Below are 11,783 nucleotides of genomic sequence, written 5' to 3'. Positions count from 1 at the left end.
CTAAAGGACAAAATTGATTAGATCAGAGTTTGACAGCGTCTTTGAGAGCTACGATTGCAAACCGAATTGTACTTGTGCATATAGTTACTAGACTTATCCAAGTGGGAGACTGTTGGAATAGTGTCTAAGGCTGCAACTATATTAGGCAAGTATTTGACCCGGTTGTGCATGGTCCTTTTGGGTTGCCTTCACCATAGCAACTTGATAGGATGATTTATTAAGAGAGAGTAAATATTATTAGTATATTATGAGAATAATATAAAGAATAATATATTCTTATTTGATTAATACAAGTCAAAGAATTAATTGGAATTAATTTGGTGACTTAAAGAGATTAATTAAATAAAAGGGTATAAACTGTCAATTGTTTGATAGTTAAGCTTTAGACTATAAATCCTTATAGATATATAGTGGACGGATTCTAGAAGCTAGGATAGCTTCAAAATCGTCCAATGACTTATCTATGGAAAGGATTTGGATAGCCTTAAAAGAAGATTATCCAATTAGGGTTTAGGTTGTAACCCTTAAGGAGTCTACAGGTATAAATAGACCCCATGGGCAAGGGAAATCGACACTTCTTCTAAAGCATAGAAACCCTGGCTGATTTCCTCCCTTCTCCTCTCTCCTAAATCATCTTTCTTGCTATTGGTGTTTGTAAGCCATTAGAGGAATGACAACTGTGACTCTAGAAGCTCCAAGACAACAAGGTCAACAAGGAATTCAAAGGTATGATTCTAGATTTGTTTCAATGTTGTTATTTAACCTAATTAGCCATTAGAAGTCTTGGATTCAAAGCATGTTTAATTAGAAAGCCTAGATCCAAGCATTAGGGTTTTGCATGCGCACATAGGAAAGTTCTTATGGCTAAAACCCATCACTATCCAACCCCTCCTATCACATATCACATAACATCAAAGCATACTAGCACATAATCATAACAGATAGCAACATACTAAATATTTATCACTGAGACAATCATCTCTACTATAACTCTTACTAGTGGGCCAACCTTGGTGCCTTAGATCCACTTTTACTGGAAGGTAACTCACATCAATGTCGTGTAGTGTCTGAACTATCCTCGGTTATGGGATCAACTCCTCTCAAATTCCTACACATAACAATCTTCCTTAATTACCCTTTCATACTCATAACCCTTTCAAGGGTCAACTCCGATCAAAGTCAAAGTCAAGGTCCACACCCTGGTCAAAGTCAAACATCTGGTTGACTCAACTCGTCGAGTTGGTCCACCAACTCGTCGAGTTCCATAATCCACAAAATTCTGGAACTTCGATCCTTCTCATTGAGTCTTTCACGAACTCATCATGTTTCCTCCTACATAGTCGGGACTTTTACTCCTAACTCACCGAGTTCTCCTTGAACTCGTCGAGTTCTTCTTCATATCAGTCGGGACATTTGCTTTAACCTCACCGAGTTCATCCTTGAACTCGTTGAGTTCTTGATCTTCAAGTCCATAATCACGTCCATCTTGCTGAGTCCTTTTCTAGACTCAACCAGATTGCTCAGAAATAGAAAAAGGTTGGGGAACCATGACCCAACTCGCCGAGTCCTATGGACGACTCGTCGAGTCCCCCAAAGTCAAATTCTATCCAGTCGATTTCAGTTGGGCTTATTGCTTCCAAAGCATAGATCTGACCTCCTAGGGTCGATATAACACGTAAAGTTACAAACTTTACGTGCGTGCTTGGGCGTTATGAATCTGGAACACCAAAACTAATCCATAAAGGAGTTCTAATGCATGGGAACGACCATAGCTCAATAAAGGTGGAAACTTTAAGCTTCCTGAGCTCAAATGTTCCCAGATCTGAAGTCATCACTCTATTATGCACCCAAATCCCGAAAGTGGCTTAGAAATGGCCCAAAAATGACAATATGCAAGACCTAAAGAAGATCTAAGTGATGGAAAACCAAGGTTTAAGCTTTATACCTCAAAAAAGCTGGAAATGCAACCTAAGCTCTGGATCTACTGCCTTCTTCTTGAATCTCCAAGCCTTTCTTTCCTTCTTCAAGCTTCAAATCACTAAAATGGCACAAAATGGCTCAAGAACACTCAAAAGTTGATTAGGGTTTCATAAATAGGGTTTGAAGGTGATTGAGGCTGGAGTGGAGACCATATAAGGTGTTTAAATAGGGTGCAAACCCTGAAAATTAAGGTTTCACTCTGGCAAACCTACTCATCGAGTCGAAGCTCTTCAACTCGTCGAGTAGGCTTTAAGTCTCGCGTCCAACATATTCAATTCCTACTCGACGAGTTTGGGGCCTCCAACTTATTGAGTCCCTTAACAAATATGAATAATTTTTATTTAAATATGTACCAGGAATCGGGCATTACAAATCTCCCCCGCTTATTTTAGAATTCGTCCTCGAAGTCTGTTGCTGCATCCGGAAAATGCTCGGGATAGTGTTCCCTCATCTCGCCCTCAGGTTCCCAAGTCCATTCTGAGCCCTTGCGGTGCTGCCATTGCACCTTCACCAGCTCAACCCTCCTGTTCCTTAGATTCTTTGACTTCCTGTCAAGGATAGCTACTGGTCGCTCGATTGAGTTCAGGTTGTCCTCCACTTGAATATCCTCTAGAGGTACCACTGCATAGTCATCTACCAAGCACTTCCTCGGCTAGGAGACATGAAAGGTACTGTGAATCTGGCTAAGCTCGGCTGGAAGATCCAACCTATACGCCACCTTGCCCACCCGGGGGTGCAACCCTAAAAGGACCGATGTACCTGGGGCCTAACTTGGCCTACTTCCTGAACCGGATGACACATTTCCAAGGTGACACCTTCAGGAGGACCATATCCCCGACCTAGAACTCCAGGTCCGAACGACGCTTGTCGGCATAACTTTTATACCGACTCTAAGCAGTCTGAAGCCTGCTCCGGACCTGCTAGATCCTCTCTGTCATCTTGAGTACCACTTCGGTACTCCACGTGACCCTTTGTCTAACCTCACCCCAACATATCAGTGTTCTTCACTTCCTCCCATATAACATCTCGAATGGAGGACGACCAATACTCGTATGGTAGCTATTATTGTAGGAAAACTTTGCCAAGGGAAGGTAGGTATCCCAGCTACCACCGAAGTCTAAAACGCATGCCCGCAACATATCCTCCAAAGTCTGGATGGTCTGATCGCTCTGACCATCCGTCTGTGGGTGAAAAGCAGTGCTAAAGTGCAAACGAGTACCCAAATCGTCGTGAAACTTCTTCCAATATCTGGAAGACTGGAAGTGAACCGGACATCTCGGTCGAAAATCATGAAAACTGGCACTCCGTGACGAGATACTACCTCCCTGATGTAGATGTTGACCAGCTTCTCGGCCGAAATACTCTCCTGGATCGGAATGAAGTGAGCACTCTTGGTCAACCGATCCACGATGATCCAAATCAAATCTATTCCCCGTGCGGTCCTGGGATGCTTTGTGATGAAATCCATAGTAATATCTTCCCATTTCCACATAGGGATGTCCAACGATTACGTATTGTCGTGAGGCCTCTGGTGCTCGGCCTTGACCTTCCTGCAGGTCAGACATCTCTCTCAACGTACCAGGCTACATCCCGCTTTATGTAGGGCCACCAATAATCATGACGAAGATCTTTGTACATCTTCGTCGCCCCAGGATGGATAGAAAACCTTGATTTGTGCGCCTCATCCATCAAAACCTTCCGTACTCCTCCCCAGTATGGAAACCATACCCTCTCATGCAGGGTCAGTTGCCCCCGACTGTCATAGTCAAAGAGGCCACCTGGCCAACGATCCGCTGACATTTCCGATGCATCTCCTTTATACCCTCAACATGCGCCTCTCAGATCCGCTCCAACACTAGAGTCACTACCGTCATCCTCAAGAAAATATCTCTGATCGGGGTTGCCTTGCGACTAAGCGCATCGACCATAAAGTTGGCCTTCCCCGGTTGGTAGAGGATCTCACAATCATAATCCTTCACCACATCTAGCCAGCGACGCTGCCTCATGTTTAGATTCGGTTGATCCATGAGGTACCTGAGACTCTCGTGGTCCATGTAAATGGTACATGGACCCCATAGAGGTAATGTCGCCAAATCTTGAGGGCGAAAACAATCGCCCCCACTCCAGATCGTGCGTCGGGTAGTTCGCCTCGTGAGGCTTCAGTTGCCTCGAAGCGTAGCCGATAACATGCCCTCTCTGCATCAATAGCGCACCCAAACCTGAAATGGATGCATTGCAGTACACTACAAAATCCTCCACGCCCTCTGGCAGAGCAAGGATCGGTGCCTCACACAACGTCTGCCTTAATGTCTCAAACGTTACCTACTACTCAGGCCCCCAGCAAAAGACCACAACCTTCTTCGTCAACCGGGTCAAGGGTACGACTATCTTGGAAAAGTCCTGAATGAATATTTGGTAATAGCCTGCCAATCCAAGGAAACTCCGAATCTCAGATGGAGACTTCGGAACCTCCCATCTCATCATGGCCTCTACTTTGGTCGGGTCAACCAAAATACCGTTCTGGTTGACAAGGTGCCCAAGAAATTGTACCTCGTGCAACCAGAACTCAAATATGGAGAACTTGGCATACAAGCTCTCCCTCCTCAAGGTATCCAACACCTCTCGCAAGTGCTCCTCCTGATGCTCCTGTGTCTTGGAATAAACCAAGACGTCATCAATGAAAACGATCACAGACCGATCTAGCATCGGTCTGCATACGCGGTTCATGAGGTCCATGAACGCGGCAGGAGCATTGGTGAGCCTGAAGGGCATCACCACGAACTCGTAGTGGTCATAGTGAGTCTGAAAATCAGTCTTTTGTACATCTTCATCTCTGACCTTCATCTGATGGTAGCCTGAACGCAAATCTATCTTGGAAAACCAAGATGCCCCCTGTTGCTGGTCGAAGAGATCATCAATCATCGGGAGTGGGTAACGGTTCTTCAACGTCACCTTGTTCAGATCCCGATAATCTATACACATCCGATGCTACCCGTCCTTCTTCTTTACAAACAAAATTGGGGCTCCCCAGGGTGAACTGCTTGACCTAATGAATCCCTTTTCTAATAGCTCCTGCAATTGTGTAGATAACTCCTGCATCTCAGGAGGAGCCAACCGATATGGTGCCTTGGCTATCGGAGTGCACCAGGGACCAGGTTGATCCTAAACTCTACCTGTCTCTCCGGAGGTATTCCGGGCAACTCCTTTGGAAATACGTATGGGTACTCTCGCACAACTGGCACATCACTCACAGTCGCCTTACCCACTTCTTGGGTATCCATAACGTAGGTGACATACCCTGCGCAACCCTGATGAAGGTAGCGCCTAGCCCTCGCTGCTGAGCATAAAGCCGGTCCACGTTGTGGCCTCTCGCCCTTAATCACCAGATCTCCCCCACTTAGGGTCCTGACACGTACCATTTGTTGCTCGCAGTCAGTCACATCCCATTAGGGCTCAACCAATCCATGTCTATAATAATCTTGTTCCCACGCAAGGTATGGGAACCAAATCCATGAGGTAACGCTCGTTATACATCCTCAAAACGCAATCTCTGTAAACCTCGGATGCTTGTACTAATTGGTCGTCAGCACCCTCGACCTCTATAGGGCAATCCAACATGCCCGAAGACTCAGGAGACCTCTTGTTAAGTGCAAGAGAGATAAATGATATGGTAGCCCCCGAATCGAATAACACCTTGTAACATCCGGAATTTCAGGTATTATATTTATTCGTTGAATTTCAAGTTTTGTGGGAGAACTCGGCGAGTTGATGCGTAGACTCGCCGAGTAGAGATGCGAATCATTATCCGAGTGGATGGCTGGACTCGGCGAGTCGCCCCAAGGACTCAGCGAGTCCATGCTGTTTAATGAAACCCTAATTCCTCGGGTTTGGGGCCTATTTAAGGGGACTTATGGCCGTCATTTGCGGCTACCAGACCCCAGAGAGAAACTCTAAGTAAGCTAGAGCGTTTGTGAGAGGAAAGGAGTCATTTGTTGATCATTGTTAGTGTTTTTGCAAATAGAAGAGGACCAAGACAAGAGGAGGCTGAAGAGGGTGCTAATCCAGTGATTCCAGGGCTCAGAGACTTCATTTTGAGGTATTCATTCGACCCTTCTTCAGTTTATGGTGTAATTCTTAGAGTTAGGGCTTTTTAGCCCCTTTAGAGAATGGTTATATGGAATAGTTGGTCCCTTCTCGTGTTGGTGCTGTAGATCTGGACCCAAAGAGGTCCAGAGACCCTTTTCCCTTGAGCTTTATGAGTGTTAATGGGGGTTATGAGCTTTGGATGTCATTTTAGAGGTCATATCTTCAAATAAGGCCTTTGAGCCTTTGCATGAGCACCAAGATGTTAGCTTTACGTGATTATAATGCTTTGGGAAGCTGGATCTACGGTTTTGAGGAACGGATCTGATCTTAAGAGGTCACTTCAACTTGAGCATGGCATGAACTCGCCGAGTCCAATAGCCGACTCGGCGAGTAGGACGAGGGTTTTCCCGATAATCACATAGTTGGTGACTCACTGAGTTGGGGAAGTGACTCGGTGAGTCAGAGGGAATCTAGAGGACAGAGTGGACGATGGTACTCGCCGAGTCAGGAGCCGGACTCGGCGAGTTGGGTCAGAACATTTCACAGATTGTGATCTGTGATGATTTGAAGAGTTGAGGATTGACTCAGTAAGTCGAAGGAGGACTAGGAGAGTGAAGAAAACATGTGGACTCGCCGAGTCACAGTTGTGCACTCGACGAGTTTGGTCAAGGTTGACCGTTGACTTCGTTGACTTTTAGGGTTATTCAATGTTTGGACCTTAGAGTCATCGGAAGGGTAGGATAGTCTTTTACCCTTCCTAGAGGATGTATAGAGAGAGACAGATTAACCTAGCCTTGAGGGTTGTATTAATTAGAGTATTTATTTCATGTGATTAGGCAGGGGCTAGACCAAAGTTACCGAGTCATAGATTTACTGAGATATCCGAGGTGAGTCTTCTCACTATACTTTACCTTGAGTAGGTAATCAGAGTTATATGATACATTGTTTGTATGCTATATATGTGTTATGTGTTGCACTGCATTATTCTATGTGATTTATGTTGTGCATGTTTACAGAGTTAGAACCTGAAGGTTCACAGAGATAGAACCTAAGGGTTCACAGAGTTTGGGTGCACGGACCCACAGAGTTATAGCCTCGAGTGGCTAATATGTGTTATATATGGTATTTTGGGGAACTCACTAAGCTTTGTGCTTACAGTGTTTCGTGTTATGTGTTTTCAGGTACTAGTGAGGATCGCGAAAAGGCGCCGACTTGATCAGTACACACATAGGATTTTTATGTTATGAGATCTTGGGATTGATATATGTAATGAATTGAGTTTTAAACGATGATGCTTTTTGTAAATAATGAATGAATTATGTTTTTATAAAATGCGAAAAATTGTTTTGAAATTTACGGTGTTACACACCTGAACTGGGATACCTTTCACATAGAACGATCCCGTCACCACATTTGGTGCGGCACGCGCCTCTTCGGCAGTCAGCTGGAAGGATCAACTCCTTACCACTGGAGCATCTGTCTTGCCCTGTCAGCCATCTGTGATCCGTAAGGGCGAGGGAGCTGGCGCCGCCACTGGCGCTGCTGGTTCTAGTCTCAGGCAATCGGCCTTTCTATGGCTATTCTGATTGCAATGGTAGTAAATTAGGTCTGATGACTGAAGAGTGGTGGTAGGGGCAGTACAATACCTACCAAAGTTCCCAAGCTTGCCGCACTTATAGCAGCCCGATGATCCCAGTCTACAAACTCCTTCATGGGTCTTGTCGCACTTCCCACAACGGTCCCGACCCTGTTGTCCCTTCGACCTAGTGTCGGATCCCTTGGGTTTCTTTCCTGAAACCCTAATAACCTGTCTAGTCCCTGCCTTCCTCTTCCTGAGGTGCTCTATATCAATCCACCACTCCCTCACCCTCGCGATCATGCCATCTAATGTCGGGCATGCCGAGTAGCTGACATGTTTCCAAATGTTAGCCCTCAACATGTCGTGGTACCGAGTCTTCCTCATCTCTTCATCCCCCACATACTGAGGCACCGGTAAGGCCCTCTCCCTGAACTTGGTGGTAATCTCCGCCACCGACTCAGTAGTCTATCTCATGTCAAGATACTTCCTGGCCAGCTGTTGAAGCTCCATAGCCGGCGCTAACTCAACCCTAAACCTGGCCACAAAATCTAACCAAGTCATAGCCTCAATGGATGGGGCTCCCAGAGAATCACCAACTGACTCCCACCAATCTCTAGCTCTGTCTCTCAAACAACCTGTAGCATACCAGACCTTTGACCCCTCCGGGCAGAAGCTCGTCAACTGTGCAGACTCGTTGTCTGCAATCCATATCCTGGACACAATGGGGTCCTTCACCCCGTGGAAGTCTGGCGCACTACATCCCTGAAGTTATTGAAGGAGGGTGTGCGTGTCCCTGCTTAGCCAGATGCCATGTTGCTCCAGAACTCCCTTAAGCGATCCTCCATCAGCTCAATGATCCCTTCCTTGATCGACCCAAAAATCACCGGGGTCGCCTCAAGGATGCCTCTAGTGATCTCAGACACAATGAACTCGCGTAGTCCATCATCAACTGATGAGGACTACTGAGAGCAACCTCAAAGACAAATCAGTTGCACCATCCCCTACTATGGCTGCTCCTGTGTTGGCAATTGGTCAAGGAACAGGAAATACGAGGAAGGCTCCATGTAAGGGCCACCATAAGGGTAAGACCCAAGATGGTTCCTCTTCTAATGGAACCAAAGTTGGTTCGGTCAAACCCTCTTCCGACCCCAAAGAAGCAGAGTTCTATTACTGCCACCAGAAGGGCCACTGGAAATGAAGCTGCCCTAAGTATCTGCAAGACATAAAGGATGGGAAGATTAAGCCTACCTTCGCAGGTATGTATTCTATTAAATCTAATAACTCATCATTTGCTACTTCATGGGTTATTGATACAGGGTGTGGTTACCACATTTTTTCTGATTTGTAGGGCCTAAGAAGGAGTAGGTAGATGGAGCATGGGAAGATAAACTTAATTATGGGAAACAGAAGATCGTCGCCTGTGACCAGAGTCAGAGTTTATTCTTTAGTGTTGAGTAATGGGTTAGGGTTAGATTTAGAAAACTGTTGTTATTCGCCAGATATGGCAAGAAACATTATTTCATTTCATGGATTGTTTAGACAAGGTTTCAGATATTCTTTTGATAATAGTAATGGTTCTATTAATGTTTATTTGAATGATGTCTTTTATTTCAATACATTACCTTGTAATGGGATTTATGAATATGTGATGGTTGTTGATAATTTAGGAAATGATGTGTTGAATATTGATTCGTCTACTAGCCTAGACAAAGCGTGCTTATGGCATTGTCGCCTTGGCCATGTCAATAAGAAACGCATAGCCCAATTCCAAACGGACAGAGTGTTGGAGTCATTCGACCTTAGGGACGATGACATGTGTGAATCTTGTTTACTTGGGAAGATGACCAAGTCACCCTTTACTAGCACTTGTGAAAGGGGTGAGGGTCCATTGGATCTCATACACACCGATGTGTGTGGGCCCTTTAGATCCACCACAAGGGATGCTTGCCGCTTCTACGTGACTTTTACGGATGATTATAGCAGATATGGATATATCTACTTAATCAAGGAAAATTCGGAAACCTTTGAAAAGTTCAAAGAGTTTAAGAATGAAGTGGAGAATCAGTTGGGCAGGAAAATCAAGATGCTTCGGTCAGACCGAGGAGGAGAGTACCTAAGTCTTGAGTTTTACGACTATCTAAAAGAATGCGGAATTGTTTCGCAATTGATGCCTCCGAGAACGCCACAATTGAATGGTGTGGCTGAGAGACGTAATCGAACCTTGTTGGATATGTTCGTTCTATGATGAGTCAGACTTTATTACCAATAGCTTTCTGGGGGTATGCCTTAGAGACTGCTGCCCACATCCTTAACTTAGTTCCCATGAAGAAGGTTACCAAGACTCCTCACGAGATGTGGACAGGGAAAGCTCCCTCGTTGGCACATATTAAGGTTTGGGGTTGCGAGGCTTTCGTAAGATGAGAGACTCACGACAAGCTCGAACCTCGTAGTGAGAAGTGTTATTTCATCGGCCATCCACATAAGTCTTTTGGCTATCTTTTCTATATACCGAATGACAATGTTGTCTTCGTTGCTAGAAGAGGAGTTTTCTGAGAAAGGGAATTGATAAGCCAAGAAGACAGTGGGAGGCAAATTGATCTTGAAGAGATTCAAGAGCAAAGTGATGAAGGAACTTCTAACACTGGCTCTAAACCCGAGGAGGAAACTCCTGTTGAACCCGTTGACGAGTCCTTACCTCTTAGACGTTCTAGTAGGGTTAGTGTTCAACCCCAGTTTTATGGTTTTCATATTACTACTGAAGGGGATATGTTTATTAGTGATGAAACACTAATGAATTTGGATGAACCTAGCAGCTACAAAGAAGCCATGGCAGGCCCAGAGTCTGCTAAATGGAAAGAGGCGATGGACAACGAGATTCAGTCCATGTACGACAACCAAGTTTGGAACTTGGTTGATAATGTATCGGGTCGTAAGACAGTCGGGTGCAAGTGGATCTTCAAGAAGAAGACGGACATGGATGGGAATGTGCACACTTATAAAGCGCGATTGGTTGCGAAGGGATTTACTCAAACTCCCGAAGTTGACTATGATGAGACCTTCTCACCAGTTGCGGAGATAAAGTCTATTAGGGTAATGCTTGCAATAGCTGCATTTCATGATTATGAAATCTAGCAGATGGACGTGAAAACTGCTTTCCTTAATGGGAAGTTGGTTGAGGATGTGTATATGAATCAGCCAGAGGGTTTTGTCAATGCGAAGCATCCAAATAGAGTGTGTAAGCTTGAGAAATCCATCTATGGGTTGAAACAAGCGTCTTGCAGATGGAATCTTTGTTTTGACGAGAAAGTTAAAGAGTTTGGCTTTTTGCGAAGCGAAGATGAATCTTGTTTATATGTCAAAGCCAGTGGGAGTATAGTGAGCTTCCTCGTATTGTATGTTGATAACATACTACTCATAGGAAACGATGTCCCAACCTTGCAGGAGGTCAAGTCATGACTTGGGAAATGTTTCGCTATGAAGGACCTCGGAGAGGCTGCTTATATTCTGGGGATAAGGATAGTAAGAAACGGAGAAAAGAGACTGATAGGACTCAGTCAAGATACATACTTGGATAAGGTACTATAGCGTTTTAGTATGGAAAATTCCAAGAAAGGGGAGTTGCCAATCCAAAGCAATGCCAAGTTGAGTAAGACTCAAAGCCCGAGTACAAAGGCATAGATAGCAGATATGAGCCGAGTACCTTATGCTTCTGCAGTAGGCTCTATCATGTACGCTATGACTTGTACTCGCCCTGATGTGGCCTTCGCTTTGAGCATGGTCAGTAAATATCAAGGGAACCTGGTAGAGCTCATTGGATTGCAGTTAAGAATATTCTTAAGTACCTACGAAGGACCAATGAATGGTTCCCTAGTCCTCGGTGGGAGTGATGACTTAAGGGTACGAGGGTATAGTGACGCTAGTTTTCAGACGGATCGGGATAGTTACCGATCGCAGTCGGGCTGGTTTTTTACCCTAAATGGAGGAGCAGTGACTTGGAAAAGTTCCAAGCAGGAGACCGTAGCTAATTCAACGTGTGAATCAGAGTACATTGCGGCAAGTGAAGCATCGAAAGAGGCTATATGGTTGAAGAACTTCATTGGAGACCTTGGAGTTATGCCATCCATAAAGGAGCCGATGG

Source organism: Lactuca serriola, chromosome 8 (assembly GCF_051521515.1).
Source record: "Lactuca serriola cultivar US96UC23 chromosome 8, Lser_US96UC23_V15, whole genome shotgun sequence".
NCBI lineage: Eukaryota > Viridiplantae > Streptophyta > Magnoliopsida > Asterales > Asteraceae > Lactuca > Lactuca serriola.
This window is presented reverse-complemented; position numbering follows the sequence as displayed.